Source organism: Pan troglodytes, chromosome 8 (genome assembly GCF_028858775.2).
Source record: "Pan troglodytes isolate AG18354 chromosome 8, NHGRI_mPanTro3-v2.0_pri, whole genome shotgun sequence".
Classification (NCBI taxonomy): domain Eukaryota; kingdom Metazoa; phylum Chordata; class Mammalia; order Primates; family Hominidae; genus Pan; species Pan troglodytes.
In genome coordinates, this window is record NC_072406.2 from 132,920,252 (window position 1) to 132,946,467 (window position 26,216).

General features: G+C 42.1%; 1 long non-coding RNA gene across 1 annotated transcript; it reads left to right on the forward strand.

The window, feature by feature from the left end:
• The first annotated feature begins 16,803 nt into the window (after positions 1-16,803).
• Positions 16,804-21,493, forward strand: LOC104008318 (uncharacterized). The gene is made up of 3 exons (XR_682859.4): positions 16,804-17,283; positions 20,573-20,627; positions 20,952-21,493. It is a non-coding gene; the product is annotated as an uncharacterized LOC104008318 (long non-coding RNA).
• Positions 21,494-26,216: the final 4,723 nt, after the last annotated feature.

A 26,216-nucleotide genomic window follows, 5' to 3' on the forward strand; every position in this document is an offset into this window, starting at 1 on the left:
GAGTTAGAAGAGATTTGGCTACTGTGGGAGGAATTTTTAGACTCTGCTTGAATCCTTTCTCCCTCTCTCTGCTTCCTTCATTGTTTCGTGGGAATCTAGAAAGTGCCAACTACCTCGTAAGCAGGTGGGTTAATGCCTGCCTGACTGGATGTTTGATCTCATTAGCCAACAGTTTCCTTTTTCATCATTTCCAACAGCGCCATTGTTTATGACCCCAGATAGACCTGGGATGCTAGTTACCAGCCTGATCATGTCCACTGTCACATTTCATGTCTTCTGTCAGAATTTATGATGTAGCATCCTTTGGAGATCACTAAAAACATCTTCAGAGGAAAGAGCTTCTGTGAATCCACTGAGTCATAAAACCGTCTCCCAGAGAAGGGTATTTCTCATGGATCAGAAGCTGTCTGGAAGAGCAACTTGCAGGAAGGAAGAGTTAAATGAGACAGTCGGTTGCGCAAACACTTGAGTGAGAAAGCAGTGAGAGCGATTCGATGAGCTTTTTCTTCCCCTAAAATTAATTACAATTTTAAAGGCTGGCAGCTTGATTTTATATTGCAACTTTCTTCAATTAAATCTACATTTTTTCTATCTTACTTCATGTCATCTCACTAATTGGTTTCAGCATCTACTTGTGCTACCACCAAACTGTCTTTGCTTAAAAGAAGCTGTTTTACTAAAAGGAAATTAAAAATGTAAATGTATCCTATCTTATATTGCCTCTTCCTTTTCTGCCAGAAGAGAGGGGGAAATAACTGATCAGTGAAATCCTAAGAGGCACAAACTGGAGTTACATTTTTGCAATGTGCGGGACAGCGCCATGAAGCTATAATGTGTCTGGTACCCTGGGTTCATTCTCATCCAGTTAATGCATATTGAGCACCCACTGTATGCCAGGCCCTGGTCTGGATGCTTTGAGGTCTAAGCAGGATCAGTTAAGTGTCCATAAGAGCTTCCTCCAGCTTCCCAGGCATGGCAGAATCATTATTCACACTCAAAACTCTGTTTCTGGTGGCCTTTCCCCCAACCGTTAAAATCATGGCAATGTCAAGTGAACAATTATTTCCTTATTTTCCTTCAATAAATGCTGGTAGCTATTGTATTACCACCTCCTCCACTAACATCCATTTTGAAAATAATGGCAATTCAGTAAAAAGCTTAGAAAGCAAAACAAAGTAAAATTATTCTGTTTCATTAACATTAAAAGACTGGGTTCAAAATAGAGTCTGTGTTATACTTGGCTGACTCTGATGACCAAGTCAGCAGGGAAGTCCCTCCAATTTCTTACCATCTGTGGGTGCTAGAAGGGCTTGCAAACCTGCTGTGTGTAAAAGGTGGCAGTCAAAGAAGCCTCTTAAAACAAGAAAGGGATTTGAAATGGCTGTGTCCAACTGGTTGTCAATCTGGATTCCAGGGGCCCTAGAGGTTCAAGGTGATGCCTCCAGACCACTAGGAGGAGCTGTTGAGGGTGGTCAAGGGGCCAACAGACTGCAACCTCCAGTTCCCCACCCCAACTTCAACCCAAAGGGTATCCCTTTCACCTGTCTTACCTACCAGTGTCCCTTGGGACAATCCATGAAAGAAAAGAGCTCTACAGAAGAAAAGGGCTCTACAGCCTTAAAAATAAGGAAACCCACTGGCCTATGACCTGCTGTAGCATGCTAGAGGGCAATGCTGATGATGTATTCTCTTTGGGACTCAAATACTTTGAAACAGCGAACATTTTGATGAATGACTAAGTAAGAGCTGGGTTGGCCAACACTGTACTGTTACAGATGATGCTTGCTCCTCTCCTGCAGTTCTGCACACTCCTCCACCCAGCATCAAGTGCCTGGAGAAGCCAAGCCAGCGTAGCACAGCCCCCAGATACTTCAACATTCAAACTTCAGACATTCAAGTCCACATTTCCATGCAATCCTGCATAATGTAAGCAAATTTAGCTTGCTTAAAAATAGATACTCCCAAGGTTGGGTAATGCACGGCCTTTTTTGCTGTAAACCAAGATGCAGCAGATGGAGCCCTTAACCATTATTCTTTTTGCTCCTTCTTTTTCTCAGTTCATGACACAGTAAAGGATGATTTCAGAGAAAAGTTAATAAGAATATGCATCTAATGAGGATTGCAAAATGTTCACTTTGCAGTGATGGATAAAGCCATTTTGGAGTCAATCCTAAAAAGCCAAGACTCCTGGGTGTCAGTCAGGATGGAGTGATGCACAGAACCTAGAGGGGAAGCAGTCCAACCCCCCAGCAGATGCATGAGTTTATGCAGAAATTTGAAACAAGGCTGCCATTTATCAGGTATTTATCATGAGCCAGGACCTCTGTAAACAGCATCTCTAATTCTCAAAACAACCTTTTAAGTTAAGTATTTTCATTTTACAGATAGGAAACTGAGGTTCAGAGAAGTAGTATTATGTCCAAGCCGCCAAGCTAGTAAGTGACAGAATCAGGTTGCAAATCAGATCTGCCTGTTTGTTCTCTTCCTGCTTCCCACACTACCCCACTGTTTGCACATCTCCAATGACAGGGAACTCACTGCCTCCCAAGCCACATGTGTGCTGAATAGCGCTAAGGAATAAAAAGCACTTTGTGTTGAAATGAAACCCACTGCCTGTTACTGCTACACCTAGAACCTGCATCTGCCCTTTGGAGCCACACAAAGTCCATCAAGGAGGGCTTCCACAAGACAGCCTTCCAAGGAATTTGAAGAAAGATCGTGGAGCTCAATTTCTCTTCTCTAGGTTAAGCCTCCTGGGGCTGGGGTGTAGGGCTCAGGATGTGGGTCCTGGAACCAGACTGCTGGGGTTCAAGTCTCTGCTCAGTGACCTACTGGGTGAACGAGATGAATTTCAAATTTTCTTTTACTCAGTTTCATCTTATACTCTGTCTCATCCATAAAATGGTGTGAAAGCAATAACATCTACTTTTTTGTGTTTATGAGAATTCAATAATTTATAGAAAGCACTTGCCATACAGCTTGCAAACAGCAGGAGCTTAATAAGTGACAATGATAATCAGTACTCATGGCTTCCAGCTGTGTAACAATCCTGCTGTTTCTCCTCTTGACCTTTTCTTATTGATGTAGGGGCCTCTTGAATGTGATGAGGAAACAGAACGGAAAACTCCAGGACAGGCCTGAGCAGCTTGTAAGAGAACAGCATCATCGCCTTTATTCTAAATGTGATGCTTGTTTTAACGTAGGCTAATGGGAGTTATTAGTTTGGGCTATAGCCACATTATACTGGTAACTCGTATTAAACTTGGAGTTAACAGAAACCCCCTGATATTTTTATTCCACTCTCCATGCCATCCTAACTCAAGGGCCTTCTGAAGTCTAAAGCTGAAAGGTGGCTTGCTCGAATTGAGTGGTGGGTAAATGGGGGTTGGTTATGCATAATCTGTTTTTTCAGACATTTGAAATTCTCCATATTTTTTAAATGAGGGATTTAAAGATTTCCAGGACTTAGTCTGGGCCAACTTAGTGATGATTGAATGAAATTTATTGAATGGACAGATGGAAAGATGGATCTGGTAAGTCCATGGATGTGAAAACTGAGGATCTGAGATTTTAAGTAATCTTCCTGGGTCTCATAACCAGCCAGAATTAGGCATCAGTCTTCAAGCCTGGGGAAAGAAACTGGCATTTATTGCTTTTTGTACCAGACCCCTTGCCAGGGGCTTTACCTGCCTTTTCTCATTTAATCTTTACAACCAACTTATGCCGACAAAACCAAGGTCCAGACGTCACCCAGCAATGAATGGCAGGGCTCAGCTCCAAACCCAAGCCACCAGACCACACACTGCCTCTCTCCAGCTCTGTGTCGACGGGTAGTTCTATATGCAAAGCTATCTATATTGTTTTAAGAATAACAAGTAACATTAAGCAGCTATCTGCTGGCTCCTCTTCTAAGGGCCTTATTTCTTTCAACTCACTAATCCTGATAGCAACACCATAAGATGTGAGGCAGGGAAAATGTAAATGTCTTGCTCAAGTTCATCGTTAATAAGTAGAAGGACTGAGATGTGAACTGGATGGTCTAGTCTACGGACTGTATATTTAACAACCACAGCCTATTGATTCTTGTCTATCAACCTGGAATCCAGAAATACATGCCTCATGTAGGCATCCTCCAGAATTCTTTGTCCTCCCTTTCTCGTGTATGTCTCTTTCCCTAGACCCTTACCTCCTTTCCTCCTGCCCCATCATAAATGGTTGCTTCATTTGAAATGATCTAACACAAAAATTGGTGAAACGATTATCAAATTTGCAGAGTACTCAGGTTGATGTGTGTCAAACACATTTATTATGCAACCAAAGATGCTGATTCTGGCTTGTTTTCTCAATTCCCAGCTCTAAAAGCTCGACAAGGAACATTACTAGAAAAACACATGCTCTGTAGTTAAGATGGATGAAACTGCAGTTTGTATTGATTTTGGTAAGACAGCTAGTTAAGAACATGTTTAATTACCTGATCCCAGGGGTTGTGTTTGAATTAACCAGATGTTGGTTCCTCTCTGTACTGGAAGATGTTCTCAACGGATTCTTATTGATGATAGGAGGATCAATGGGTAAGTGTGCTTCAAAGTAATTAATAATGCATGTTTAGATTAGAGAATTCAATAGCTTAAGAGAATAAAATATTTTAATTCCTATATCATCAACAGCAATTATTTGCAACAAAGGACGACTTTGTGCCCCAGGGGATATTTGGCACCACCTAGAGACTTTTTGGTTGTCACAACTGGGGTGAGAGTTGCTACTGGCATCTACTGAGTAGAGGCCACAGCTTCTCCTAAACATTTACAGTGCTCAGGACAGCTCCCCACAGAAAGAATTATGTGGCTCAAAATGTTAATAGAGCGGAGGCTGAGGAACACTTATCTATAACAATACCAAAAGAATACAAATAGTAATGAGAGAAAAGGTATTGATTTCACGATACAGAAAATGATTCATAATAATAGATTGACATTGGTGCCCACCATCACATCAACTCTATTAAAATGAATGATAATGGTTATAATTTAGTTAAAGGTCACACTGAAGCAGAGTTATCAGTATCCAATGAAAACATTTCTAGCCCTCTTTTTCTGTAGAAATTGTTCCACAACAGCCAGTTTTTCTGGGATTCACAAATTCAGGGATAACATGTAACACATGGGCTTAGCATTAACGTAACTACAGAAGGATAATTGACTTATAAACCTGAAGACAGGCTCGGCACGGTGACTCACACCTGTAATCCTAGCAGTTTGGGAGGCCAAGGCAAGCAGATCACCTGAGGTCAGGAGTTCAAGACCAGCCTGGCTAATATGGTGAAACCTTGTCTCTTCTAAAAATACAAAAATTACCCAGCGTGGTGGCGCATACCTGTAATCCCAGCTACCCAGGAGGCTGAGGCAGGAGAATCGCTGGAACCCAGGAGATGGAGGCTGGCTGCAGTGAGCTGAGATCGCACTACTGCACTCCAGCCTGGGTGACAGAGTGAGACTCCGTCTCAAAAAAAAAAAAAAAGAAAAACAACAAAAAAAAACCTGAATACAAACGAAGGTTCAAGTGAAGGTGTCACCTGCTTGGGTAAGTCATGTAAGTCCCATGCCTGGGTTTCCCCAATCTTATAATGAAAGTAATAGAAAACTTCCTGAGGCATTAAGATGATTATATTAAATAAAGCATATCAGCCCCTTAATAAGAAGAAAACACTATCCTACAGAAGGTTTTATTAGAAGAATCATTATTACAAGTAAAAACAGACACCTCAAACAGCCATAGAAATTGCCTGATAATTCTAAATTCTAATAACAAACCCTAAAATAGTTATGCCCTAGTCAATTCAATCAAAGACTTAGTCATTCTTTTCTAATAAAACACGATGGTTTGAATTAAATGCTCTTAATAATATCCTAGAATTAGATAATGGCAATGCACCTGGAGATTTCTCTATTATCAACAGAATAGGATCTCTTTGAGAAGCAGAAATGGTTGAGTGAGTTCTGAAATGAGACTAGAAAAAACAAAAATAGATATGGGGAAAAAGAACAATGTATAAAACAATCTTTCAATTAAGACTAAACAGAAAAAAGAGGCATATAGGCCAAAATCTGGGGCAGAGAACACTCTTCCCTTATGGTTTTGTGACATTAGACAAGTTTTTCAGTTTCAAGAGGACAAGCACAAGATTTTAGTAAAACGAAGGCTGTATTGAATAACTAAAGGTGTGAAAATGGAAGGACAAACAATTTCTAAAATAAAAAAGGCAAACATAATGCCCTAAAGCATATCCTTGGTTAAATAATTTATTTTTCCGAGTTGCATGGAACAAGAGCAGGTCAAACTGTACCCTTCTGTAAAATTAAGTAGAACTCTCTATATAAGGGTATCAGGAGCAGAGGGCCCCCTTTTAATCTGTGAAGTGATACACTTTAAAAATTCCATGCAATGCTGGCCCAAGGCTAAATTTTCATATCAAACACAATGAAATTCAGGAGGAACTTATACCAAATTAATTTTCTCAAAGCATACATTGATTTGCTCACTTCCTACACTCCATGCAAACTCAAAAGCCAGCTGAGGCTCTGTAAAGGGTGTAAGTTCAGACCCTCCTCCTGCCAGTTTCCCTCCCATTCCCTCTGTTGGCTGTCACACCTGCTATTATGCACAACTCCCTCCCTGAATTAGGGCCCTGGATCCCCCCAAGGCTGCTTTTGCTGCTGCTTTTCCCCAGGAGGAATCCTCACATTTGGATCCTAGCCAGCTCAGCCGCCACCCCTCCAGGAAGCCTCCCTGACTTCCCCAGCTGGAAGGCTGCCAGCAGCCCATCCTGCAGCCCTTCCCAACAGCTCACCTATCACACTTCTTGTATTCTAGATTATTTTGTTCCTGGACCCAACACCATGCTAAGCAGGAGAGGAAGAAGGAAAGAAGGGAGGGAAGCCCTGGCTTCAGCATCCTTTGAGCACTTGCTGCTTGCTTGCCCAGCATTTCCCCAACATCCTTGCTCTTCCAACTCTTGCATAATCCTGGGGAGTCAGCACACTCCACTTACAGAGGAGAAAACTGAGGCTCAGGGAGGTCCCCTGCTCTTTCCCCCACTCTGTGTGGCCACAGCTTCTCCAATCTGCCTGGGGCACCCCACCAGTGATGTGTTTCTTACTGTAGGCTGCCTGGACACTTTTGGTGCTAATGCTAGAAAAATGAATTCCATTGACAGACCTCAGCATTAGTTAGTGGGAGCCAAGGAGGCCAGTTGCTTTAAGCACTCCTGGAGCATTGCCTCAGGCCACTGGATAAATTCTGGGCAAGCTGATAGCCACTGCCCCAGCCCCAAACTACCTGGGTCCCCTATCAGAAATAGATTCCCTCACACCAAGCCCATGCCTGGGCTGCCCACACACTGCCATGCAGAGTAACAGGGTGACAGGCCGTAGCATTCATGGCTGCCACTGTATAAATATTCCTAGCATTGAAAAGCAGTCTTAGACTCATGGTGACTTTTTAGGATTATATTTACATCAAACGCAGCCACTAACTTGGGGAACATCTTGACAACCCACCTCTCTCCTTCCTCTCTGAGATAGCTCTTGTAACCCTCCCCTTTGCTCTGTGCCAGCCCCATTGGCCTCTTTGTGTCCCACAAATGCACTGAGCATACTTGAGCCTAGGGCTTTGCAGTGACTGTTCCCTCTGCTAGAACACTCTTCCTTTGCACATCCATATGACCAGATTCCCTTTATCTCTTCCAAGAGTTGGCTCATGTGTCGCCTTCCTGACTGGGGCACCGTTCTGAAAATTGTAATCACTTCTCACCCAAGCACACCCTCCATACTCCCAAGCCCCACACCTGTTCTGTTTCTTGTCTCTGTAGCATTCACCATTGTACTAATATTCTATTTATATTCTAACTTTATTTTTTTCTTATTTCTTGTCTCCACCCACTCTTTCCCCAAAGAGCAGGAATTTTTGTCAAATTTATCTCACTTTTCTATCTTAAGTCCACAGCAGAGTGTCTGGGGCATAGCAGCACTCATGTTCAATAAGTACTTGTTGAGTGAATAAACCTTAGAACATTTCCCTGGTATTATGGTTCGAATGTATGTCACCCTAAAATTCATATGTTGGAATCTAAGACCCAATGCGTGAGTATTAAGAAGTGGGGCCTTTAGAAGGCAATGAAGTCATCCCTCATGAATGAGACCAGTACCTTATAAAAGGGCCCCAGGGTACCATCTAGGTCCTTTTTGCCTTTCTGCCTCCAGACATGTAAGGATGCAGCAAAGGCCCTCGCCAGATGCTGAATGCGGATGCCGTCATCTTGGACTTCCTAGCTTCCAGAATGGTGAGAAATACATTTCTATTGTTTATAAATTACTCAGTCCATGGAATGTTGTTGTAGCAGCACAAATGAACTAAGAGACCTGGCACATTACAGACCTCATTTTAATTTTAAAAACAGAAATTAGGATGAGCTAATATATTAATTTTCTCTGACTGCTCTAACAAATTACCATAACTTTGATAGCTTAAAACAACCCGAATTTATTATCTTACAGTTCTGGAGATCAGAGTTTGATATGGGCCAAACGAGGCTAAAATCAGGGTCTCATCTGGCTTCATTTTGTCCTGGAGGCTCTGGAGGAGACTCTGTTTCCTTGCCTTTTCCAGCTCCTAGAGGCTGCCTGTATTCCTGTAATTCCTTGTAATTATGTTGAGCCTACTCAGATAATCTAGGAAAATCTCCTCATCTCAAGATCCTTAATTCAATGACATCTGCAAAGTCTCTTTTGCCATGAAAAGAAATATATATTGATAGATTTTGGGGATTAGGGCACGGATAACTTTGGGGGAGGCAGATTATTCTACAGGTAAAAACTTTTTGCCATTTACATAATCTTTAAAAAAAGATTTGATTAATTATGCAAATGTTTACAACATACAGAGGAAGTACAAAAAATGATGTCTTTCACTAAAAGCAAACAGCTAACATTTGTCATATATGCTTGGCTCACAACTTTTGGAAATAAAACATTGCAAATACAGCTAAATCCCCAACTCATTTCTCATTTCCTTCCTTCTTACCTTTCCTCATTAGTATCCACTATTAAGGCTAATGGGAATTATTGTGATGAATGTATTTTTACCATTTCTACTGCTAGGACTCAGAAAACAATACCCTGAAATGCAGGCCTCAGAAGCAGCTTCAGAAGCAAAAGTTTTTCTCCGACCTTCTCCTGCTCTCCTGTCTCTCAGTTCCATTCTCCCCTGAGGCTAGGCAGAGAAATTAGAATCTCTCTTCCCCAAGGCAGGTCATAGAAACCAGAACCCCTCTTCCCAAAGCCAGCCATAAAACTTAAAAATGTTACTTTAACTTTTCCTCCACCTGTCTGTGTAAAAACAGACCATGAAGAAATTATCTGACCTACGTTATTTGACTGTAGGTCTTAAGAGCCCCATTCGAGAGAGGGTTCTGCCCCACACCCAGAAGGAAGGAGTGCATGCTCTGAGAGGCTGAGAAGAATCTAGACAGATGGGCCTTGCTGGATTTCCTCACTCAGTCAGCTATTAGCATTAGATCATACCTTTTCTGTCCAATCATATTTCTACATGGTTGTTGAACTTAAGCATAAAAATGGACAATTTCCCCTGTAGCTTTGAGTCTTTGTTCTGAAGGCTCCCGTGTATACACTAAATAATACACTAAATAAATATGTATGTCCATTCTCCTATTAATCTCCCTCTTGTCAGTGATTTTCAGTAAACCTTTAGAAGGTAAAGGAGAATTTTCCCTTGGCCCTGATACTACAGTAGTATATACACTATCGTGTGTTTTTAAAATTTAGATAAATGGTGTAATACTGTTAATTTCTTTTGCTGTTTGCTTTTATGTTTTGGAAATGTACCTACTTTGGTACCATACTGATCTACTTCCAGCCTCTACTTTATTCAGAGACCTCAGATTATTTATCTATTTCTCTACTGATGGGTAGTTTCCACTTACATGCTATGAAATAACAGAGCTGCACTGACACCCGTGGATATGTTCCTTTTGTGCAAATGTGGGTTTCTCTAAAGGAGAATGTACTGAGAGATGCTACATCACTCTCTGAAGTGGCCACTTGGACCAATTAGCATCTCCAGTGATGGTACAGCGTGCCCATTCCTATACGTCCTCACCAACACTAGGTATCAGCATGCTTATTAATGGTCCTAAGCTGATGTAAGTGATGTGTGTGTATCTCACTGCTGTTTCATTTTGAAATGTGCTTATTTGTGTGAGAGGTTGAGAATATTTTCATGTTGACGGATCATGAAATATTCCCCCTCAGGGAATTTCCTATTTATATTATTTTCCCCATCTTTCTATTGAGTTTGTCTTTTAAATAGGGATTCTTTATACATTCTGGTTACTGATATTTTGTTAATTACATGGATTGTAAAATCTGTTCTTATCTTTTCATGTTTTTTCCTGCTTCTTGGCAAGTGAGTTTATACTTTTAATTAGAAAACTTTATCACACTTTTTATTTGTGACTTGTACTTTTCCTATCATGAAAAAAGGTTTTCTTCAAATCAGTTCCTATTCTGTTCTCATAAAGATATTTGCCCATGTTTTCTTCTAATAGTTCTATAGTTTTGTTTTTGACATTCATATTTTTACATTATAGAATTATTTTTAATATGATGGCAGATAATGATCAAATGTTATCTTCTTCTGAAAATGTGCTAGAATTACTTGTTTGGTCTATTACCTTCTGCTAATTTTAAAGCTGCCTCTGTCATATACCAAGCTTGCATCTATATGTGGCTCAGTGTCCAGGCTGCCTGACATCCCAGGACAATGCTGCACTGATTTATTCTCTACAGCTCCATGGTAAGTGATATGGTTAGGCTATGTGTCACCACCCAAATCTCATCTTGAATTATAATCCCCATAATCCCCATGTGTCAAGAGAGAGACAAGATGGAGGTAATTGGCTCATGGGGGCAGTTTCTCCCAAGCTGTTGTCATGATATTCAATGAGTTCTCATGAAATCTGATGGTTTTGTAAGTGTTTGGTAGTTCCTCCTGCATTCATTCTCCTTCCTGCTGTCTTGTGAAGAAGGTGCCTTGCTTCCCCTTCACCCTCTGCCATGATTGTAAGTTTCCCGAGGCTTCCTCAGACATGGTGAACTGTGAGTTAATTAAACCATTTTCCTTTATAAATTACCCAGTCTCTGGCAGTCTTTATACCAGTGTGAAAATGAACTAATACAGTAAGCTTTGCTATCTAACAAGAAAAATTTTGTTCCCCATCCCAGCTTTCTCCCTTACCACACATATGGCCACTTCCTTTAAATTTGTCTGGGAATTTTTTCACTCTTTACTCTTACATATGGCTTTAGGATCAGCTTGTCGAATTCTGAAAAAAGTCTTGTTAGGACTTTTATTAGACTAACAATGAAAGTGCAGAAGTGATATGTCTTCTTTATAATATTAAATCTTCCTGCCAATGAACTGGTATTTATATATCTTTCTAAATCTTTCAGTAAAGTTTTTTTTAATTTTGTTGTATCTGCAAATGTCTGTTACAAATATCAAGTTCAGTGTTTTTTAAAATTACATTTTCTAATTAATAGTTCCTAGGAAATAAGAACAGTATTCATTTTTATATTGATCTATCCAGTCACCATTAGAACTGTCCTATTTCTCAGTAGCTTTTCTGTAGCTCCACTGGAAATTTTTGTGTCAACAAAATTTTGTCCATAATAACAGCAAAATAAAATAACAGCAATTTTGTTTCTGTCTTTTTAAGTCTTAAACATTTTATTTATTTTTCTTATTTTACTGCACTGATTTAAAATCTTTTTTTTTTCAATGTTGAATAGAAGCAGTGATGAAAGCAAGGAAAATTTTATTCCTAACTTCAGAGGGAATATATGCAATGTTGCACTCTTCAGGTATGATATTTCTGTACATTTTAGCAGAGACTCTTCATCAGGTAATGCTGTTCTTTTCTATTTTTAGATTGCTGTTCTTTTAATGAATGGATGTTGAATTTTGGGAAAAAAAACAACTTTTTTTTTCTTTTACATTTGAGACACAGAGCAGTAGCGTCCTTAGAGAATAAACTCTGGAGTCAATGCCTGGACCTTAATGAACAGTGGATGACATGTTATTTTCTTTTTTCATCTTTTCACTTTTATTTTAAGCTCAGGGGTACAAGTGCAGGTTTGTTACATAGGTAAAGTTGTGTCATGGGGGTTTGTTGTACAGATTATTTTGTCACCCAGGTATTAAGCCTGGTACTCATTGTTTTTCCTCATCCTCTCCCTCCTCCCATCCTCTACCCTCCAACAAGCCCCAGTGTGTGTTGTTCCCCTCTATGTGTACATGAGTTCTCTTCATTTGGCTCCCACTTGTAAGTGAGAACATGCAGTGTTTGGTTTTCTGTTCCTATGTTAGTTTGCTAAGGATAATGGCCTCCAGCTCCACCTATGTTCCTGCAAAGGACATGATCTCATTTTTTATGGCTTCATAGTATTCCATGATGTATATGTACCACATTTCCTTTATCCATTCTGTCATTGATGGGCATTTAGGTTGATTTCATGACTTTGTTGTTATGAATAGTGCTGCAATGAACATACACATGCATGTGTCTTTATGATAGAACAATTTACATTCTTTGGGGTATATACCCAGTAATGGGATTGCTGGGTCAAATGTTATTGCTGACATTAGGTCTTTGAGGAAGCGCGACACGGTTTTCCACTATGGTTAAACTAATTTACACTCACACCAACAGTGTATATGTGTTCCTGACAAATTCTTTTCAAGGGCATGCAGTTCTCACACTTGTTGGTGTCAGCACTTCTTACAGTCTTAAGATTGAAGATTACAAAGAGCTTTTGTTCTTGTGGATTGTGTATCTATCAATGTTTATCATGTTATAAATTAAAGCTGATATTGTAAAATATTGATTCATTTTAATACAACAATAATAAACTCAATCCATGTTAAGTAACATATTTTTGTATGAAAAGTATCATATTCTCCAGAACAAAATGAAATGGAATCTGTCTGTTGAATGACATATTAAACTCATCCCAGCCTATCTTCAAGCCTAATACTACTTCTTACCTTCCAGGAGCGATTGTAATCGTATGTTATACTTCCACCTATGTTATAAACCACACAATATATTATTATTTTTGCTTTAAGCAGTAATTTTTAAAAATAATTTGTAAAGATAACAAAAAGCTATTTAAATATAGCTACATATATGCAAGCCCAAATCTGACTTCAAGCTTTGATGTGGGGGCAACTTTTTAGCTTATTTATTCACTTATGCATTAGTCATGATTGCTGCATCTGCAGAAACTCACACGAAAATAATGTGCTAAATTGTCAAATGTTTGGGGTGGCTTCTACTGTTGGACCATACACAACCTTCACATTTTAGATATTCTTACTTTAGGGACTATTGAGCAAGCAGAGAAGAAAGCCTTACTATGAACTGTTTTTATTAATTCTCTTCCAATTGCTTTCTTTTCCTGCCCTTCCAGTTGTAGTTAAACAGCGGGGAGAACAGAGTTGTCCTGCTGGGGCAGTGGTTCACAGCTCCATGGGGCCCCTAGGTGTGTGCGACTTACTACCATTGTCCAGCATTCTCTCTTTGCCTCAGGTCCTGCACCCTAAGCCTGGCCAAAGCTGGAAGCAGGTGAAAGGAGAGTTGAGGTGGTCAAAAGAAGCATAGAGATGCCCTACTTCCACCTCCCTAGCATCTTCACTCCGTAGGACTGAGGGCACTTCCAAACAGCCTGCCTTTCCCAGAGTCCTCTCTCCTTGTCCATCAGAACAATCAGCAGAACAGAGATCTTGGAAGCATAATGATATACTTTTTCTTCCTCTTTCCCTCTTCCCTCCCTCCTCCCCTTCCTTCCTCCCATCCCTTCCCTTTCTTTCCCTCCCCTCCTCTCCCCTTTCTTTCTTTTCCCTTCCCTTTCTTTTCTTTCTCCCTCTCTTCTTTTTTTTTTTTTTGTAAGACAGAGTCTCGCCCTGTCACCCAGGCTGGAGTGCAGTGGCACGATCTTGGCCCATTGCAGCCTCTGCCTCCTGATTTCAAGCGATTCTCCTGCCTCAGCCTCCCGCATAGCTGGAATTACGAGTGTGCACCACCATGCCCAGCTAATTTTTGTATTTTTAGTAGAGACAGTAGATGTTGGCCAGGCTGGTCTTGAACTACTGACCACAAGTGATCTGCCTGCCTCCGCCTTGCAAAGTGCTGGGATTACAGGCATGAGCCACAGCACCTGGCCCCTTCTTTCCTTCCTTCCTTCCTTCTCTCTCTCTCTCTTCGTTCTTTCTTTTTTCTTTTTCTCCCTCCCTCCCTCTCTCCCTTCCTTTCTTCCTCTCAATGAACATAGTATTTTGAATACTATAGTAGACTAAATAGTGCCCCCCCCCACCAAAGGTCCATGTTGTAATACCTGGAACCTGTGAATATGTTACCTTACATGGCAAAGGGCACTTACTTTGCAGATATGATAAAGAGGGACTCAGAAGGTGTCAGAGTCAAGGAAGACAATATGACAACAAGCCAAGAGGGGTTTGAAGATGCTACTTTGCTGGCTTTGAAAGGGGCCAGAGCCAGAGAATCCAAGGAATGCAGCTCTAGCAGCTGGAAAGGCCACAGTTCTCCCCTAGAGCCTCCAGAGGGAGCACAGCCCTGCCAGCACCTTAGGTTCAGCCCGGATGCACCATTTCAGACTTCGGACCTCCAGAACTATAAGAGAATATATTGTGCTATTTTAAACCTTAAAGTTTGTGGTCATTTGTTCCAGCAGCAACAGGAAACTAATTTGAGCACCAAGCACTGTATCTGATATAACCAAAGCTCCAAAGGAGGGTGCAGGCCCAGGAGTCGTGTGGCCACTGCCAGGAGAGCTAAAGCTAAAGAGTGAGTGGGGAAGGGGAAGAGTTCCAGGAGCCATGAACGGATTACCCAAGCAGGGCTGCACATTGTATATAAAAGAAAGACATGAAGTACAGTTACAGAAGAGAGATTGGGGCATTGTCACTTCACAGAAGGCAATGGGGGGTGTCAAGAGATTGTTTTTCCCTCCTTTTCCCTGGGCTGTAATTTCTCCCTCTTTCTTGGCTATTCATAAACAGATGGCAATGGACCCCATGAGTGGAGCTTTAAGCCAAAATGCCCAAATCCATAGAGACAGAAAGTAGATTGGTGATTGCCAGGGACTGGGGCTGGAAGGGAGCCGGGGGAAAATGAGGAGTGACTGCTAAGAGGCAGAGGGTTTCTTTTGGGGGCTGTGAACATGTTCCAGAATTAAACAGTGATGTTTGCACAACTCTGTGAAAATATTAAAAACCCACTAAATTGTACATTTTGAAGGGGTGACTTTTAAGGTATGTGAATTATATTTCAATACAAATAAAATAAGTAGATAGATAGATAGATAAAAGCCCACTCCTTGAGTGGCTTTCATTCAATGCAGCAGAACCAAAGAGCAGCCAGCGCCCTCCAAGCCTAATGTGCTCCTTCTCACCACGCAGCTCTTGGCCACCTCGCTTCCTGCCTCTCTCAGTTGATTCCCTGTGACTCTATCCCTGCATGGAGGAGAGACAAGTGAAAATGAAAGACAGATGAATGTGTCAAGTTGAGAGCTCTTTACATGATGAAGGTATTTCTGCTTCATTGCATGAAACAGAACATAGAGCGGTGATAAAACCCAGCCAGATCCTTTGGGTTGACTTCCAACCGCAGGTGGTGGTTACTCATTAGGAAAGAGCGAACACTGTAATGACTTCAAAACTAAGGAGTGCAAAGCCAAATATTCACTAATAATCACTCATCAAGGAGAACAGATGGCACACGTTGAACATTCCTGAAAATGAAAGCCCTTGGCTGCAGGGGTGAATGTCCAGGACCCACAGAAAATATCAAGTCAGATACCTCTTGAAGCACTGATGGGAAGGTGCAGCTGGACTCCCTGGAACTCTGAAGCTGAGGTCAGAGATGACTCTGCTTCTGTCCAACTCCTTAATCACATTTCTACAAGGCACTAAGCATCTCCATTTTTCTGTCTGTAGAATAGGTATCTTGGTTGCCATACACCAACTTTTCTGATGTTTTAATTAAAACTAGGAAAACTGTCTTTTAGGATTGGGCTGCTAGCAATACGGAAAGGAGCACAGATTTCTGGGTAATGGAGAGAAAATCTATTCTAGTTCAAGTATTTGGAGTTCCTATAAATCTTACTCTATATACAATTGTTGCTTGAGAAATAGTATTACCAATAGATCGCAAACAATATGCTTTTTAATCAACTGTGTCTCATCTGAGCTGTGATACATCTTTGGCCTTATGAAAAGAGAATGTTTATTTAATAAGAGCAGCTGCTGTAATTTGTCAAAATCATACCTTTTTCTGAAATTATTCCCCTGCTCACAAATGGTAGTGACTTTTGTGAAAGAGTTTATTTTGATTATTCTATTAGCTGGATCAGTAATCAGAAAACTTGCTTTGAGGGAATTGTTTCCAGATCATATCATATCACACAGGGACCCCTTGGGAGTCATCTACATAAGCTTTCTAAAACCTAACTTTTAAACAGCAGCAACAGTCAAACACAGTGGATGTGGCGGGACCATTCTCTTATGATAAGGTTTTGTACTTCTAAAATAGGTTTCCTACTCAAAGTTCGGACCATAATTAATCAGTCCTGGTTGGAGACTTATACCAAAACTGCAATATATGTGTGTTTTAAGCATGATTTAAACATAACTTTTCTTTTCTTTTTTTAGAGACAGAGTCTCGCTCTGTTTCCCAGGCTGGAGCGCAGTGGCATGATCACAGCTCACGGCAGCCTTGACCACCTGGGCTCAAGCAATCTTCCCACCTTAGCCTCCTGAGTAGCTGGGACCACAGGCACATGCCACCAAGCCTGCCTAATTTTTTTATTTTTTTTGTAGATGAAGGGTCTTGCTATGTTGACCAGGCTGGTCTTGAACTCCTGGGCTCAAGCGATCCTCCCACTTCAGCCTCCCAAAGTGCTGGGACTACAGACGTGAGCCACTGCACCCGGCCTAAACATAGTTTTCCAAGCACACTATGGTCATTATCTTTAATTTATGGGAGAATTAAAGAGTTGAAATGACTCTTCACTCTTTTGAAGTGGTAGCAACTAAAAAACATAGTAGTTTTTTAGTTTTGGCAGTAGTTATGGCAGAGAGATTGGAACCACTGGATGCTGGACTTCTGGGGCATGATGGCTCACTCGATAGGTGAGGATTTGCCACCCATGGAGAAGGGGGCCTCAGGTACAAGTGCCCCACAGGCCATCCCCTCTGCACTCTGATATCTCAGGTAGACACCTCACCTTACCTCCCTCAGGTCTTCCTTTCCAAGAGTCACCACTCTGTCCACACTCCACCTTTCATTTCCTTCTTCCTCCTTCCACATTTGTCCCATAGCCCAAATCTGAGCTCTCTTCCCTTTGAAACTTCTCTCCATTTCCATCAATGCTTAGTGAACATCTGCAGGGTGTCAGAAGTTTAAAAAGTGACTTTCATCTAAGAACCCAGGAACAGCCAAATTTATGTGTCCCTGGCCAGCCTTTCCTTTGAAGTTCCTGAGAAACCCATACAGCAGAAAGTCACCAAGAATTAGACATTTTTGGGTTACTATTTTGGCATTGTCTCCAACTAAGTTGTCCTGGTCGGCTTGGGACTGAGGAAGTTTCCAGGGACATGGGACTTTCAGCTTTAAAACCAAGACAGTCTCAGGCAAATTGGGGAAAATTGATCATGTTGCGGATTCAATTCTGTGTCCACCCCCACCTCAAAATTCATATGCTGAAGCCCCAACTCCCAATACCTAAGACTTTATTTGGAAATAGGGTCACTGCAGATGTAATTTGTTAAGATGAGGTCATACTAGAGTAGGGTGGGCCCCTCATCCAAGATGACTGGTGTCCTTATAAAAAGGTGAGATTTGGATGCAGACAAGCACATGGGGAGAAGACTACATGAAGATGAAGGCGGAGGTCAGGGTTATGCAGCACCAGTTAAGGAGCACCAGCGATTGCTGGCAGACCACCAGAGGCCGGGGGACAAGCATGGGCAGATTCTCCCTCACAGCCCTCAGAAGGAACTAACTTTGCTGACAGCTTGGTCTTCAGCAAAAATCTGGACTCACATAACAATTATGCTGGAAGGTCACAGATATGGGAAGGGTTCGGGTAAAATTTGAGGAGTAAGGTGATGCTGAAACCACGGAGAGGGAACGAGGTCACTTAAAGCTTTCCCAGGCTTCAAGAGGCCTTGCATGGATAGTAGGAACCCATGTCTCATTCCCAGGAAGCACACTGGGATTGGGACTGTGGATGGGACCTTGGTAGGACTTCCTATGAAATGAGTTAGGAGTGAGCCTCCTAGGCCCAGAAAAGACCCCACATGAAACCTGCCAAGGAGTCCCTGCCACTATCCGCCCTCAGGGCACTGAGCTGTACTTCTTAAATAAAGAATATGAGCCACAGACTAGAGGAGCCTTCTGTAAATGTCCTGGACTCTGCCATATTTTCTTTTCTTTTCTTTTTTTTTTTTTTTGAGACAGAGTCTCGCTCTGTCACCCAGGCTGGAGTGCAGTGGCCCGATCTCGGCTCACTGCAAGCTCCGCCTCCCGGGTTCACGACATTCTCCTGCCTCAGCCTCCCTAGTAGCTGGGACTACAGGCACCCGCCACCACGCCCGGCTAATTTTTTATATTTTTTAGTAAAGACAGGGTTTCACCGTGTTAGTCAGGATGGTTTCAATCTCCTGACCTTGTGATCCACCCGCCCCGGCCTCCCAAAGTACTGGAATTACAGGCGTGAGCCACCACGCCCGGCCGAGTCTGCCGTATTTTCTAGGCTTGCATACAACTCAGAAGCAGAGAAGGAAAACTCCTAGCTTATGACCAAGATGAAGTTTCCAGTGAGTCTGGTTGGTGGGAGCTCAGAACAGATTAAAGTTGATTTAGAAAAATAAAAACACTCTGACATTTTTCATGTGCACAGATGTAGGGTAAGACTCATACCCACTACCCATTCATTGATTCAGACAAGATATGCTTTTAACTCTGCAAGCTGAGGTCCAACAGGCTGATGTCTCTAGGCTCATTTCTTGTCCAAGCTTCCCTGCCTTAGCTGAGCAGCAGTTGCTACGGAGAGAGACAAGTCTTCCCCAACCCCAATCAGAAGTCAATTGAGGAGATTCCTGAAGTGTTATAGCCGTGCTGTGAATGGTGGCGGGAGGTTAGGCAGAGATGGGAGTGGGATAAATAGGAGACAGAGAAGCCTTCTGTGCTGTGAATGGTTGGGGAGAGGTGAAGCAGGGATGGGAATGGGATGAAAAGAAAACAGAGAAGCCCAAATGGATGGGAGACAAGAGGAAGATAGATAATGTACAGTCCATCCCTGCAGAGGCCTCTGGGCCCCTCTAGAACTCCAGGAGGCCCCCTCAGCTCCATGGTTTGCATTCCTGCCCCAGCGATTCCTGGCTTTCATTTAGAACCCTGGGTGTGTATCAGGTTGAATCATAGCCCACAGCTTGCTGCACTGTCAAATTTGTGTCTGCCAACAGAAAGGAATGTATTTCAGCCAGCAAGAGAGGGAACTCAGGATTTGTGGCAAGGAAAAATGGAATGCAGTAGAGGAGAAAACTCCATTAGAAATTCTCTGAGGAGCCAGGATCATTTGTCTTCCTCTTCTGGTTGTCAGTGGGCCACTCTCTGCCTACAGCTGCCACCATCTCTCTAAAGGAAAGAAACACAGCATGCTTATTTGCCTCTGCTAGTTGTAGAATCAGACAGATCGTTGATAAAGCCCTGCATCAACCTCTCAACCTAACCTTTTACTTTATCAGTATCCTGTCCTCTAGATGGGAGATGGGAGTGGGAGCCCAATCCTTTTCTTTTCTTTTTTTTCTTCTCTTCTTTTTTTTCTTTTCTTTTCTTTTTTCTTTTCTCTTTTTTTTTTTGAGACAGAGTTTTGGTCTTGTTGCCCAGGCTAGAGTGCAATGGTGCGAGCTCGGCTCACTGCAACCTCCGCCTCCCGAGTTCAAGTGATTCTCCCTGCCTCAGCCTCCCGAGTATCTGGGATTACATGCATGCACCACCACACCCAGCTAATTTTGTATTTTTATTAGAAATGGGGTTTCTCCATGTTGATCAGGCTGGTCTCGAACTCCTGACCTCAGGTGATCCACCTGCCTTGGCCTCCCAAAGTGCTGGGGTTACAGATGTGAGCCACCGCACCCGGCCCAACCCGCTCCTTATCAAAAAACTTCACCCCGTTGTGGCCCCTTTATCCTTCACGTGTGTGTCCTGTCCACCAGTCCATCTTTCCATGATTGGTTTGCACACAGCCACTTCAGACCTCCCTACTGCCCAATGTATCTACTGTTATCTTCCTAAAACTCATGAGCTTTAACCAGGAAATTGGACTTTGAATTCAAAACAAGAAAAACAATTAGAAGACCTGAAGTACAGGGAGTGCTCTATTTTACTTCTTGCTGTTTGTGTTTATTTCCCCAGAGAGAGAGCACTACGGAAGGGAGCCCCATTCCCAAGCATGGTGTCCAATACACTGGTGAGTCTTGGCAGATTATGAGGCAGGTCACAGACAATTGCTATCATGAATTAAAATCTGTGAATAAATCTCTTTATAATAAAGTAGGGAGTATCCAAGAGTATCCTTATAATAAAATTACATCTACTCATTTCCATTTGGATATGCCCTCTTGAGTGGAAGAAGGGGATGGAGTAGAGTTGGTACACACCTCAGTCACCTAACTACCCAATTATGGTTGCTAAATATGGCTGTAATAAAAAAATTTCAAGCTTTTCTTGAAATCTAGTTATACCCATGGGGATGTATTTAACACGTGATACCACTTGCCTCTTCTTTTGACAGAAAGAATAACTGGGCTCAGTAATGCACCTAGAGACTCAGATTCCAGACCTGCCCACTTGCTTTACTATCCAAAACAACCATGACACATGACTTCTCTGGCAGGGTGTTGGCCAAGACAAATTGAACTATAGAAGATCCTTGACTTGCCAACGTTCAAATGATGAACTTTCAAAAATAGCGAAACTGGCTGCGGAGCAAAAGCTTTTCAGCTCTGCACAACACCAACAGATGGCGCTAAGTGTCACCCTTGTGGAGAGCAGAGGGGCCTCGGAAGGGCCTTTGGAAATCTAATCTGGTTTTGAGTTCTTGGTGGGAAAATGCACCTTTAAGTTGGGGGAGTTTGAAGACATTGCCAAGACACGTGCTGCAGCATTTGATCTTTTCTGCCGCACTGGCTTCTGCAATTAACATGCTTTCACCAGTGAAACTCAGGTTGCGGGGAGAGCATTCTTCCAGGTTTATGCCTGTTGTCATGGAGTAATTATAATTCATGTCTCTGTTCACAGTGTCCTAGTTTGTAGAATAAAATATCTGGTCCACCCACCCAGTGGGATCTTTGAGAATCCATTCATTTTAGAGTCAGCATCTGTGGCTGGTTCCAAGACTGTAATTTGCTTCCTTGGCAAATGCCACACTACATCAAAAGGGGGCAAAAGAGTATGATTGCTCTATTTTTACTTAGAATCCAAGTGGTAATTTATGGAATACATGGGTTCTCAACCTCAGCACTATTGACGTTGGAGCTGGATAATTCTTTGGTGGTTGTGGGGGAGGGGGCGAGGGCGGGAGTCCTGTGCATTGCAAGATGTTTAGCAGCATCCCTGGCCTCCACTTGCTAGATGCCAGCAACACCTCCCCACTCTCTCCCAATTTGTGACAACCAAATACGTTTCCAGACATTGTCAAATGTCTTTAGGAGGCAAAACCATCCCTGTATGAGAACCACCATTTTAGTGCTTTGTACAAGTAGGATTCAGTGTACAAACCTGAGTCGATTCTACCTCGGACAGTGATGGTACCTGAAATAGCACCCAAAATCAGGGAGTGAGAAATGCTTACCTTTAGCATTTGAAAGAATGAGCTGGTGGTGATGAGCTCAAGATTTAGAGTCAGACAGGTTTAGGTTTGAATGTGGCCCTGTCACTTTGTAACTGTATAAGCTTGTGCAAGTTACTTGATTTTTTTGAACCTCAGTTTCCTCATCTATAAAATGAGAATAACAGTAATACCTGCCTCTTCAGGTGGTTAACACTTAAATAAGTTCAATGATGTAAACCACTTAGTACACAGCATACACTATGTAGTGTGAGCTACTACCGTCATTATTATATGCAACATCATCTCTTCTCAGATTTCTATAATTAGCCTTGGTTATTATTTCGGTTATTTACTTCCTCATCAGTCTTTCTTTAGTTGTCAGCAATTTTTGAACCCTCTTTAACAATAGTCAGCACTTGTTTTTTTGCAAGAAATGATTCTAAAACAGTTTGCAAATTTCTACATAAGAAATTGATGCAATAATAACAGCAGCAGCAGTAATTTCTATAGGATTACTGAGATAGAACTATCATCGTGGCCAGGCTTGCTTCTATGTCTAAATTCCAGACATTCTTGATCTTAAAGGGCTTCTATTACCAGAATTCAGAAGCACTGAATCAAAATTCAGAAGAGAATGTTCTAGATTAGGAATCAAAGTGCCTTGACAATGAGATTGTACAGTCTGGCTCATTTCTATGGTTCCTTGGAGATTCACCCTCTCCATGAGAAAAGAGGCCATTTGCAATTCTGCCTGATTCCAGAGCCCTTTTATTTGTTTACTGGGTACTCATGCCAGAGAAAAAAGGCAGCTTCCAGATCCATGCAAGTCACATTGCATTAGTGCTTATATTTACAGATAAACAGCTCCATTAAGCACTGGAAAAGCCTTCTTATACTTGGACAACCAGGTGAAAATATATAAATTGAATTTCACACTCATGGCACAAATTCATCCTTACAATACAGTCCCCCAAAGCACTTCAAGTGATTTTGTGTGAAGAGTTTCTGAGATGAAATGGTAAGATATGACTGCTCTGAGGGAGGGGGCAATAGGGAGAGGAGTTACTTCATTAGCATTGTCAGCTTTGTCACAAGGTGACATTATGAAAGAATTTAGCCTCTTTGTAGACCATTAAGGGAATAAATACATATTGTAATCTAATTGGGAAAACTGCAAAAAGGCCCTATCTGGATAACCCACCACTTTCATTATGATGTGCTTATGAAAGATATTTGAAAGTCAAATATCTGAATTTTGAAGAAGAAGAAAAAAAAAGGTTTGGCCTACTCCTTGTTTAGAGAGAAGATATAGATAACATTCCAAACAATGGTTTGTATCGGTGCTGCTGAGCTCAAGGCCCAGGCAATGAGGTGGGTGTGGTAAGGGTCTCCTCAGGCCGATTCTAGAGCCTAGACTGAAGGTGGCTTCTAGTTACCTGGACTCAGGTATCTGTCTCTTCCCAGGGCTGCTGTCTTTCCTGCTGGGACAGGGAGAATAGAGGACAGGCAACTCTGAATAATAAACATCCCTCAGAGATTCATTAGGAGTCTATAGCAGGGATGGCAGAGTCCATCAGAACTGAGCAGATTCTCAGCCAACTACCTGCACCCCCACCCCACACACATGGGAGGTCCATGGAGAGGATCTCTAACCTGCTGCCTGCCAGCAAGCCCCAGCATTACTCACTAGGAGATGTTAGGCAAGTTACCTTATTTTACCAAGTCTCAGTTTCCTCATCTGTAAAATGCGGATGCCTGCTCATAGTGTGCTGTGAGAATTAAATGGGATGACAAATGTGAAGCCCTGAGCACAGCACCTGGCTTATGGGAGTATCCCTTACCCCTCCTCCTTTCTAACATAGGAGAAGGTAGAGATCTCAATTCCTCTTTCAACAGCAATAACATTAACAGGCCACCACAGTCTACAAATTTCTGTATGTCACGGGATTCATAAGAAATTGAGAAGTACATTTCTTTCGAGGACAAACACACTCAATTTTTTTTACTGTATTTCTAGTATATATAGAGAAAAGCAAAAAATACAACTCCAAGAGACCTCGGTACTAGTCTCTCCTCTCCCTGTAATGTGTTGTGTGACCATTGATATTCCCTTGATCAGTCTGATTCCTGGTTACCTGGACAAGGTGATCTTCACAGTGAATTCTAGCTGTGATGTTTGCTGACTGATTCTCCTACATAGTCAAGGCTCTGTAGAGTGAGCCTTTCAGGGATTGTCTGTGAACCCTTTGCTTCCTCCAGAAACATTTCCCCATCCACATGGCTATATGAGATCTCTGGCTTTCCCTGGCCAAACAGGGTTCTTCCAAGTATCTGATCCAAATGAGTGAGTTCAAGTTCTTCTTCATGAGTTGTTCTGGAATTGAGAAAGAGCTATAGGAAGCAATGAGATATAGCTGAAAACCTGCTGACAGTCACCTTGCCAGCCATCTGGTGAAAAATAGTCTGCAGCAAGAGAGAAAAAAGCCAACACTGAGAGAGAAGCAGAAAGGAGAGATGCAGGGAGAGTCTAGTCTGTACTTGACTCCCTAGTTCTGATTGTCTCATCTGTGCCCCTCTCCTTTCTGAAGTTTTCCTTTCTTGGATTCTGTGAGCCAAAGAATTCTCCTTTTGTTAAAGCTACTTTGAGTTCGTTCTCTGTCCCCTGCAACCAAAAATTCTGATTTGGAGCATCTTTTTATGTGATCTAAGCATCCCTATACTCATCTAAGATGGCATGGTTTTTAATATTTTATTAAACCTACTGTTATGCTACCCTTGAAATTCAGCTTCTGTTGCAACAAGCTTTTATCGCAAGGGAAAACAGGGAGTTCCTCCATGGTATATAATCCTGTCCTCTCCAGGTCCCACAGATATCCTCTCTGTGAGGGCCCAAAAAAGAGGAACATGCCACAGAGTAAGCCAACACCAGCCAGGGAGGACGGAGAGGCAGAGCTGGCTGGGGTCCCCCTGAATCTGCTGCTGTTAGGAATTTTCTATCAGTGTGGAGTTTATTAAGAGTGGATCTAACTTTCAGAGGAGAGTGCAAATTTTCTCTCAAGCCAGTTTTAAAACATTTAGGCAGAGTAAAAAGTCAAAAAAGACTTTAGGCTCTGAAGTCCTGCATTCTAGCCTGACACAGGAGGGTTTCCCTGGTGGCTCAGCTCTTACATGAAGCTCTGTTTTTTTGTGTGAAACATCAAAAACTCAATGTTTCTCAGAAAGTTCTGAAAAGAATCTTATTTCCCAGGCAACAGCTTTTCGCTTGCTGTCTTCCCCCTGGGCCTCCACAAATTAATCATGAGTATAAATAAAAGCACTACTCAAGTCGGTGACTGCGGCCCTGCCCTGCCTGTTGGGATAGCAATGGAGAAATCAAGAACAGAGTGAGGTCCTAAGAAAAGCAGTGGAGCAACTCAAGGCTGAGTGTCCAGACTATAGCTGGGCAGCTGCAATGCTGGTCAAAAACAGGGCCTGCCGAGCTCCGATGCTGCAGAAACACATGGGAGCCTGCCTTCACAGGCAATGCCTCCTGACTTCGCAGGAGCTGGATGCTTCCTGCTTTCAGAGGAGCCTGATGCATTCTGATAGGAGCATTCTGATAGGATGTGCCTTTTGCATCTGATGCCATCCACTGACAAGGAGTGTGGACTGTTCACTGGCTCTTATTAAAGAATGCCTCAGACACTGCTTATACCAATATTTTACACCACAGTTCAACTTTTGAAGGGTGTATTGTTTTCAGTGTCAAAGTAAGTCAATCTGGATGCTTTAAGCTGCAGTAACAGAAAACCAACTCAAATTGATTAAACAATTTGGGGATCCATTGCTTAACAAAGAGGACATCAAAAGATAGGGTTGGCTTTGGTTTAATTGGCAGAATCAGGCTCATGATATAATCAAGACCGAGGTTCTTTCCAGGACTCTCCTCTGGTATCCAGGCTCAACTGCATCCTAAAGCATCCTCTTGGTCATAGAGTGGCTTCTAGCAGCAACCAGGTCTATTCCCTTGTTCACATCCAATAGGAGAAAGTTTCTTATGGAAAACTTTCAGGGAGGCAAATAAGTATGTTTCCAGAAATTTCCAGCAAAATGTTTCTCATGTCTCATCAACGAGCTGCATATCGCATGCCAATTCCTGAACCAATCCCTGATAAAGAAGGAGGAATACCCCTTGGACCCATCAGGAATAATCAGTCAGGCTCTAGGGAGCCAAGGGAGGTATGTGGA